The following is a 10,953-nucleotide window of genomic DNA, read 5'->3' as shown; positions in this document are numbered from 1 at the left end:
GTGTGTGGGACTTTCTCTATTAGTCCATCTATACTGACCTCCATCAGGTTGCAAATTAAAAATATTTTTTTGTCTGCATCTAGCTCTGAAAAAATATTTGGCCTTCTAGCAGTGTGTGGGACTTTCTCTATTAGTCCATCTGTACTGACCTCCATCAGGTTGCAAACTGAATATAATTTTTTTCTGCATCTACCTCTGAAAAAATATTTGGGCTTCTAGCTGTGTGTGGGACTTGTTCTATTAGTCCATCTATACTGACCTCCATCAGGTTGCAAACTGAAAATAATTTTTTGTCTGCATCTAGCTCTGAAAAAATGTTTGGCCTTCTAGCAGTGTGTGGGACTTTCTCTATTAGTCCATCTATACTGACCTCCATCAGGTTGCAAATTAAAAATAATTTTTATCTGCATCTAGCTCTGAAAAAATATTTGGGCTTCTAGCTGTGTGTGGGACTTGTTCTATTAGTCCATCTATACTGACCTCCATCAGGTTGCAAACTGAATATAATTTTTTTCTGCATCTAGCTCTGAAAAAATATTTGGCCTTCTAGCAGTGTGTGGGACTTTCTCTATTAGTCCATCTATACTGACCTCCATCAGGTTGCAAACTGAATATATTTTTTTTCTGCATCTACCTCTGAAAAAATATTTGGGCTTCTAGCTGTGTGTGGGACTTTCTCTATTAGTCCATCTATACTGACCTCCATCAGGTTGCAAATTGAATATAATTTTTTTCTGCATCTAACCCAGCCAATAGTTTTGGCCTAATACCACAGTTTGGCCACTCAGCTCTGCTCGGTTCCCATCCATTGTTTTTTTGTGCAAACAACTCCAGAGTTGTGAATTAGTTAACCACCAAAATGAGTGGAAAAAGGCCTGCTGCTGGTGGAAAGGGGAATAGGCGTGTTGGGAAGGGGAAAAAAGGTTGTGTCCGTGGGGTAGGTGTTAAAGCAACAGTAACATCTGCAGAAGAAAGACCATCTTCCAGCCAAACTAAAATGTCTACTTCTTTTAGCGGACAATGTGATAAGATCCCTTTCTTACGGCCATGCCAATCGCTACAAATTCCAGATGAGGCACAAAAACAGCAGGTGCTTCAACGGATATCAAGTGCTCCTTTAAGTGGGCTCTCCTCCACATCAACTTCAACATCACAAATACTCCAGTCCTCAAAGGTGTCACCCCAATCGCACTTGCTTCCTCACAGCTCCCAAATCTCCAGCTGCCCGTCTGAGTATGAGGTAGAACAGATGGTTGAGTCTGCAGAGCTGTTTACTCATACTATAGCCTGGGAATCAGAGGTCGACTCCAGCGCTTCTGTGAATCCAGACGAGGAAATGATCTGCACTGATGCCCAGAATCTTTATGAATCGGATCCAGGACCAGACACAGAAGGTTCTGACCATAATGTAGACCCTCATTCCCAAACTGTAACTCCTGTTGGTGGAGACAATGAGGAAGACGATGATGAGACTCAAATACCTGATTGGAGCGACAACTTTAGTTTTTTGTCAGGGCAGGAACAGGTTGGCTCTGAGGACGACGGGTGTGATAATGCACAGGGTGATGATGATGAGGTTGGAGATCCCACTTACTGTCAATCCACAGTCAGCCAAGAGATGAGGTCAGCAGAGGAGGTGGAGGAAGATGCTAGTGACGACGAGGTCACGTTGCGCCTTCCTGGACAGAGACGTAGTACTGGAAGCACGTCAACAGTCAACAACTACATCCTCAAACACAACTCTGCCTCTCACCACAAGTCGTGGTGGCTCTTCAGGTCGCATGGGTGCTAAGCCTTGCATAGCCTGGGCATTTTTTCAGATCGATAAAGATGACCCAACTCGTGTTATCTGTAACATTTGTCAGCAAAAGCAAAGTAGAGGCCAAAAAATACATAGTTTGAGTACTTCATGCATGAACCGGCACATGGACATGAAGCATAAGTTGCAGTGGGAAGCTCAGTGTGCTACAATGCGGCCTAGCCGGCCGGGCCAACCACCGTCTGCCATATCTTGTGCATCCGCGGCCTCTTCATCCTCTGTGACTGGGGGGACAGCAGTCACACCTGTTTTGGGGCGCAGACCTGCCACCTCTTTACCCGCAACAGCCAGCGTGATTGGCAGGTCATCATTTTCTTTGGAGGTGGTAACACCAGCTGGTGTTGAGCGCTGTCCGACATCGATAGCACCACCTTTGGATCAAGGCAACCTAACATGTCCACCTGCATCTTCCTCACAGACCGGCAGTTTGCCGGGGACACCCTTATCAACCCCGTCTAAGCACAATAGCCAGCCCTCGGTCCCTCAGATGTGGACAAGTAAAAGATCATTTCCTCCTAGCCATGAGAAAGCTAAGAGGTTGAATTTCACCATCTGCAAGCTCTTGGCTACAGAAATGCTGCCTTTCCGCCTGGTGGACACAGAGGATTTTCGAGACCTTATGTCCGTCGCAGTGTCCCAGTACCAGATGCCCAGTCGGCACTACTTCTCAAAGAAAGGTGTGCCTGCGCTCCACCAGCATGTCGCACACAACATCACCGCTTCTTTGAGAAACTCTGTGTGTGACAGGGTGCATTTCACCACAGACACTTGGACGAGTAGGCATGGACAGGGGCGCTACATGTCGCTGACTGGGCACTGGGTAACTATGGTGACAGCAGGACAAGGGGCTGCTGTCCAAGTCTTGCCGTCCCCACGAGTTGTGCGTCAATCCTCTTTATGTCAAAGTTCCTCCACTGCTTCTGCCTCCTCAACCTCCGCTCGGTCTTCCACCTGCACCCAAAGCCTGTCTGGTCATGCCACAAGCTTTCTAACTGCGCAGAAGGGAACCAGCACACCTCCTTACTATGCTGGCAGTAGGACTCAACGTCATCAGGCGGTTTTTACTTTGAAATGTCTGGGAAATGTGAGTCACAAAGCTGAGGAGTTGTGGTCAGCTCTGGAGAACCAATTTCATGAATGGTTGTCTCCACTGGACCTGAAACCAGGGAAGGCCGTGTGCGACAATGCTGCAAACCTGGGTGCGGCCCTTCGCCGGGGCAATGTCACACACGTGCCTTGTATGGCTCACGTGTTGAACCTGGTTGTCCAGCAATTTTTAGCCCACTATCCCAGACTAGATGGCCTTCTGCAGAGGGCACGGTCGCTGTGTGCTCACTTCCGCCGTTCGCATCCCGCAGCTCAGCGACTTACATCTCTACAGAAGTCGTTGGGCCTGCCACTTCACCAGCTAAAATGCGATGTGCCTACCCGGTGGAATTCAACTCTGCACATGTTGCAGCGACTGTGGCAGCACCGACAAGCCCTGGTGCAATACGTTCTGACGTATAGCCTGGGCCAACGAGATCCAGAGGTGGGGCAAATCACGCTGGAGGAGTGGTCTCAGATCAGGGACCTATGCACCCTTCTGCACAGTTTTGAAATGGCGACGAAGATGTTTAGTGCTGACGATGCCATTATCAGCATGACTATTCCGGTGATTTACATGCTGGAGCACATGTTAAACAGAATTCGGAGTCAGATGGTGGCACAAGAGGAGGTGGAGGAAGTAGAGGAGGAGGAGTTGTATGCGGAAGGGCTAACATCTGCAAGGTCCAGACGGTCGGCAGCACCAAGGCGTCAAGCATGTGAGGGTGGGGGAGATGGTTTTACCAGGGCGCATGGTAGCAGCCAAACTAGTGAGGAAGGTGCAGGAGCCCAGGAAGAAGTGGAGGACGAACTGATGGAAGACTCATCAGATGAGGGAGACCTTGATCACATTTCTGTTGTGCGAGGTTGGGGGGAGAGGACAGAGGAAGGAAGCATGATTGTTACCTCGCCACCAACACAACAGGGACTTGGTGCTCCTGGATGCGCAACACACATGAGTGCCTTCTTGCTGCACTACCTTCAACATGACCCTCGAATTGTGGGAATTAGAAATAATCCTGACTACTGGGTTGCCACACTGTTAGATCCCCGGTACAAAAGTAAATTTGCAGAAATAATTCCTGCCATAGAAAGGGATGCACGCATGCAGGAGTATCAGCAGAGACTGTTGCAGAATCTTACATGTGCTTTTCCACAAAACACCAGTGGTGCACGTAGTGAATCTCACAGTTCCAACTTGCCAACCGTGGGACCGTCAAGTGTTCAGCACTCAAACCGTAACAGAACCACAATATCTGCTGGTAACATCAATTTTGCGGAATCATTTCACCACTTTTTTAGCCCATCCTTTGCAAGGCCACAGGAGACAAGAAGTCTGACACATAGTCAACGCCTAGAGACGATGGTACAGGAGTATCTCCAAGTAAACATTGAAGCCATGACTGTGTCACTGGACCCTTGCTCTTTTTGGGCTTCCAATCTGGATAAATGGCCAGAGCTAGCCACTTACGCCTTGGAGATCTTGTCATGCCCCGCAGCCAGCGTTCTGTCTGAACGTGTGTTCAGCGCTGCTGGTGGTGTGCTGACAGATAAGCGCACGCGGCTCTCCACTGATAATGTAGACAGACTCAAGTTCATAAAGATGAACAAATCATGGATCCGAAATGACTTTTCTACCCCTGTGTCATCCTGGGGAGAGTAAAAGCTTGATGATTGGTTAAAATCACCCTACCAACCGTTTTAAGCTTTCAAATTACTAATCATGTTTATCTGTATCTTGACTGGAAAATAATTTGGGCTTTGTAGCAGTGTGCAGCACTGATCCTATTAGCCCATCTATACTAAGCTCCACCAGATTTAAAATTAATAATAATTTGTAGCTGCATCTAGCCCGGAAAATAATTTTGGGGCTCCGAGATGCGCAAGACACATAAGTGCCTTCTTGCTGCACTACCTGCAACATGACTCTCATATTGTCAGAATTCGAAGTAATCATGACTACTGGGTTGCCACACTCTTAGATCCCCCAAACTTTTCGATCAACCTTTTCATTTTAATAAAGACCAAAAAAATGGTCATTTTTGAAATTATAAGCATTAGCAGGTTATTAGAAACTGAAATCAAACAGTTTTCAACTCAAAACTTTATTCTAGGTGATGTTACATTTTCACATAGGACCCCTTGTTCGAAAGGAGCTTCTGAACTCTCTCGTCCATTGAATTTGTCAGGTTTTGGATGGTTTCTGCTTCAATTGTTTTGCATGAGGACAGAATACCCCCCCAGAGCTGTTGCTTAGATGTGAACTGCCTCCCGCCATCATAGATACTCCTTTTGATGATGCTCCAGAGGTTCTGAATGGGGTAGAGGTCAGGGGAGCATGGGGGTCACACCATAAGTTTGTCCCCTTTTATGCCCATATCAGCCAGAGATGCAGATGTTTTATGTGCAGCATGAGATGGTGCATTATCATGCAAAAAATGATCTTGCTGTGAAATACATGGTTCTTCTTCTTGAACCATGGCAGGAAGTGCTGTTTGAGAAAATCCACATACATTATGGAGTTCATCTTTAGCGCCTTCAGGGATCCTAAAGGGGCCGACAATCTCTCTCCCCATGATTCCAGCCCAAAACATTACTCCACCTCCTCCTTGTTGGCGCTGTAGCCGTGTTTGCGTGGGGTGTCCATCAACCAGCCATCCTCCACTCCATCCATCTTGACCATCAAGCGCTGCACGGCACTCATCCGTGAACAAAACAGTTTTGAAATCAGTCTTCATGTAATTTTTGGCCCACTGGAGTCGTTTCTGCTTGTGTGAAGTGGATAGAGGAGGTCGACAGGATGGCATATGCACAGCTGCAAACCTCTGAAGGACCCTGCATCTTGTTGTTCGGGGGACGTTGGAGGCACCAGCAGCTTCAAAAACTTGTCTGCTGCTATGACAAGTCTTTTTTGCCGCTGCTCTTTTAACCTGACGTAATTGCCTGTAGGAAAGAGTCCTCAATTTGCCCTTATCAGCACGCACACATGTGTACTGTGAATCAGCTACATACTTCTTGATTGCCAAGACACTTCATCCTGATCATCGCACAATGTTGATTGTAGTCATGCCTTGACCTAAACACTCCACAATTTGTTGCTTCTCAGCAGCCGACACATCCTTTTTCTTTTCCATTTTGGCAGAAAATGTAGGCTGCTTAATAATGTGAGACAGCCTTCTTAAGTAGTCTTGCCTTTCATTGGACACACCTGCCAAACTAATTAGCACAGGTGTCTGCAATTGCTTACAGTGATATAAAGAGCCCTGACACACATCACCATCAACGAGTTTAACTGACAAACAAACAAATTCTTCCCTTATCACTCCTAAACACTTTTTGCATAATAATTTGGAACACAGTGTACATGTGCTTTTCCACAAAACACCAGTGGTTCACGTAGTGAATCTTACAGTTCTAACTTGCCAACCGTGGTCTGTATGGAGTTGTTCAATAAAGGGCCCAAAATTAAGATAACATAGATGGGAGAGGTCTCTATGAATAGGAATTCCTAAGTATTTGATACCCTGTGAGGGCCAGGCAAAGGGAAAGTTGGACTGGATGGAATCCTATATGGATTTGGGGAGGGAGACATCGAGGGCCTCAGACTTCGCTGCATTGATTTTAAAATTTGACCATGTAACAAAGTGATCTATTTCAGCCATAACAGCATGGATGGATATATGTGATTGAGTGATATATACTAGTACATCATCAGCAAATAGAGAGCACTTGTACTCGGTGCCTCCCACCTCAATCCACCTAATATTGGGGTTATGGCGAATTGATGAGAGCAGGTGCTCCGTCACTAGGATGTATAAGAGAGGGGACAGAGGACATCCCTGCCTTGTCCCATTGGTGATTGTGAAAGGTGATGAAAATGTTCTGATGCACCCCCTGGGCCTTGGGACACCCGGAGCCTGACCCTTTTTGGTGGATGCTGGTGGTTGTAGTCTCCGTGGCGGCGACCCAGTTCCGTGGCTCAGGGTGGTCAAACCAGTGGCGGAACTATTTATGTGGTTTTGATGTTTAAATGTCCGACTACGCCACCCGTGGATTGCGGTCAGAGTGAACCGCTGCTGCAGGGCAGACCGCTGAGGCTGGTGTTGTGGGTGCAGCAGAGCGTAGCATAACTCCCCACGGGAGGAGTATAGCCTCAGGGCAGTGTATGCGGAGGATGGGGGTGATGGTGCAGGGCAGCAGCAGTAACGACACGGAGTCAGTGATGCAGTCCAGGGCCTTTACTCACAGTTCTTATTATCCAGACCACGTCTGCAGGTAATGGCTGCCCACGTCGTACTGTGCTCACCAGGTGAGGGGCTCAGACAACTCCCAGATAACTTTGGAGCGCTTCACAGGACCCCCTTTGTGTGTCCTTTGTCTGGCCTTTCTTACCAACCCTTCTGTCCGGCTGCCTCGGGCCTCCTCTTGGTAAACTTGGCGCCAGTTTCCCTGACCCTATGTGCTGCCCTCCTAGCGGGTGTAGCGAGGGGCTGTGCCACATAAAATGTCACAGCCTCCGGTTTCTAGCTGAGGGTCGTTTCCTGCCTCCACTAGTTTCGGGGACCGGTCTCCCCCTTTGGCCTGACCCCTCCATGCAGGTGGATTCGGGCGTGTGGTGGCGACTCGCCCGTCCTCACCCCTGGGATCCCTTCGTTCCTCGTTCCTGGAGCCTTCTCCGCTCCTCTTCCTTCCTTCTCCCTCTTCCAGGCCTGGGCCTCTGTTACTAGGCCCGCCTCCGGAGCAGAGCTCATGCAGAGCCCCTGCTCCCTGCCACTTCTGCTCAGACTTCTCTGCACTGAACTAAGATGGTGCCCACCTTTTATACTCCCTTCTCAATGCACCCAGGAACTGCTTCCTCCCTGCTCCTGCACTACAGGGTTCCCCTTCCTCAGTGTTCCCTCCCCCCACTCCAGCCAGGGACAGGGACTGTCGTGCCCATCTCAGGGGCATATTGGTCGCCCTGCCCCACGGCAATGTGGTGTAATGCATGCAGGTGTCTGGTCCTGATCCACACTCCATCCTTACCTGAGAGTTAGATATCATACCTCTGGGTGATGTGCAATACCTCTGTAGCAACCAAGCCCTCAGGGTGCTACAGTTCCATTTATCTTCAGCCTAGGTGACGTATTGCGATACAGGGCCGTGATTTTTGCTACAAAAGGGTCCCCTAGACCCCTACCCCAAGCTTTTTAAGAGAATCATATATGGCGTGCCAGGAGACTCTATGGAATGCTTTCTCAGCATCCAACGAGAGTATCTAATTACAAATTTTTAACTGCATCTAGCCCAGGAAATACTTTGTGCTTAGTAGCAGTGTCTGCTAGTCAGCGGATTATCCCGGCTGTTAAGCAAGCTACACCACCTGTAGTTTGGACACTTAATTTTTTCAAAGGAAATGCTTCGGGACCATGGGATACTCAGTGAAGAGCATCAGGAGGCACCCCAAGGCATAGGGGCTGGGACTGGCAGTAGGATGCCTTGCGGTGGACAGCCGAGCTCGATCCTTATAAAAGCTTTTTAACTGCACCAGCTTTAGTGGACGCTACTGGAGCTGGAATTACGCGGCTGCTGGCATGAGACTTGCCCTCCAATAGATCCTTGTAAATGGATTTAAAGTGTATTCATTCAAATTAGAGAGACAATTTAAATTAAAAAGCTTAGAGCTGCCTCCACCACAGGGGGGCTCGCTCGACCCACCAGCGGACAGGCACCAGTATTGGGAGAGGGGGGCTGGCCGTCAGGGTTCACCGCGGCTCTGGCACAAACCCGGCGACACGGAGGTGGCACGGGCAGGAGCGGACTGAACGTGTCGGCTTCTCACTTTTTGGATTTTAGAAGGGCATGACATGCCTATATCTGTGTCTCCCCCTCCTTTTACTCCTCCACCTCTTTTCTTTTCTCATGACTATATGTACTTGTCACTTTTCCATGTGTTAGTTGTGTCTTCTGAGCAGTTTGTCAGCTTTTGGACACCTTTGAAGGTGTTTTCTATGTGTTTCTATGTGTTTTTGTTTGCCTGCCATTGGTTTTAACGGTGTTCGAAGGTGTTCGACGAACAGATCGACGAACAGTTCGGCGAACACACGGGTGTTCGACGAACCGAACCAAACTCGAACACTACGGGGGTGGCTCAACACTAGTAATAACCTGCTAATGCTTATAATTTCAAAAATGACCATTTTTTTGTTCTTTATTAAAATGAAAAGGTTGATCGAAGAGTGTGGGGGATCTTAGAGCGTGGCAACCCAGTAGTCAGGATTATTTCGAATTCTGACAATCTGAGGGTCATGTTGCAGGTAGTGCAGCAAGAAGGCACTCATGTGTCTTGCGCATCTAGGAGCCCCAAAATTATTTTGCGGGCTAGATGCAGCTAAAAATTATTATTAATTTGAAAGCTGGTGGAGCTTAGTATAGATGGCCTAATATAATCAGTACCGCAAACTGCTACAAGGCCCAAATTATTTTCCAGCCAAGATACAAATAAACATGATTAGTAATTTTAAATCTGGTGGAGTTTAGTATAGATGGCCTAATAGAATCAGTACTGCACACTGCTACAAGGCCCAAATTATTTTCCAGCCAAGATACAGATAAACATGATTAGAAATTTGAAAGCTTAAAACGGTTGGTGAGGTGATTTTAACAAATCATCAAGCTTTTACTCTCCCCAGGATAACACAGGGGTAGAAAAGTCATTTCGGATCAATGATTTGTTCATCTTTATGAACTTGTGTCTGTCTACATTATCAGTGGAGAGACACGTGCGCTTATCTGTCAGCACACCACCAGCAGCGCTGAACACACGTTCAGACAGAACGCTGTCTGCGGGGCATGACAAGATCTCCAAGGCGTAAGTGGCTAGCTCCGGCCATTTATCCAGATTGGAAGCCCAAAAAGAGCAATGGTCCAGCGACACAGTCATGGCTTCAATGTTTACTTGGAGATACTCCTGTACCATCGTCTCTAGGCGTTGACTATATGTCAGACTTCTTGTCTCCTGTGGCCTTGCAAAGGATGGGCTAAAAAAGTGGTGAAATGATTCCGCAAAATTGATGTTACCAGCAGATTCTGTGTTTCTGTTACGTTTTGAGTGCTGAACACTCGACGGTCCCACGGTTGGCAAGTTGGAACTGTGAGATTCACTACGTGCACCACTAGTGTTTTGTGGAAAAGCACATGTAAGATTCTGCAACAGTCTCTGCTGATACTCCTGCATGCGTGCATCTCTTTCTATGGCAGGAATGATTTCTGCAAATTTACTTTTGTACCGGGGATCTAACAGTGTGGCAACCCAGTAGTCAGGATTATTTCTAATTCTGACAATTCGAGGGTCATGTTGCAGGTAGTGCAGCAAGAAGGCACTCATGTGTCTTGCGCATCCAGGAGCACCAAGTCCCTGTTGTGTTGGTGGCGAGGTAACAATCATGCTTCCTTCCTCTGCCCTCTCCCCCCAACCTCGCACAACAGAAATGTGATCAAGGTCTCCCTCATCTGATGAGTCTTCCATCAGTTCGTCCTCCACTTCTTCCTGGGCTCCTGCACCTTCCTCACTAGTTTGGCTGCTACCATGCTCCCTGGTAAAACCATCTCCCCCACCCTCACATGCCTGCTGCCTTGGTGCTGCCGACTGTCTGGACCTTGCAGATATTAGCCCTTCCGCATACAACTCCTCCTCCTCTACTTCCTCCACCTCCTCTTGTGCCACCACCTGACTCAGAATTCTGTTTAACATGTGCCCCAGCATGTAAATCACCGGAATAGTCATGCTGATAATGGCATCGTCAGCACTAAACATCTTCGTCGCCATTTCAAAACTGTGCAGAAGGGTGCATAGGTCCCTGATTTGAGACCACTCCTCCAGCGTGATTTGCCCCACCTCTGGATCTCGTTGGCCCAGGCTATACATCACAACGTATTGCACCAGGGCTTGTCGGTGCTGCCACAGTCGCTGCAACATGTGCAGAGTTGAATTCCACCGGGTAGGCACATTGAATTTTAGCCGGTGAAGAGGCAGGCCCAATGACTTCTGTAGAGATGTAAGTCGCTGA

Source organism: Phyllobates terribilis, unplaced genomic scaffold (assembly GCF_046119375.1).
Source record: "Phyllobates terribilis strain yellow unplaced genomic scaffold, ASM4611937v1 Scaffold_2__4_contigs__length_985480577, whole genome shotgun sequence".
NCBI classification, from domain to species: Eukaryota; Metazoa; Chordata; class Amphibia; order Anura; family Dendrobatidae; genus Phyllobates; species Phyllobates terribilis.
The sequence above is the reverse complement of the archived record's forward strand: the minus strand, read 5'-3'. Positions refer to the sequence as shown.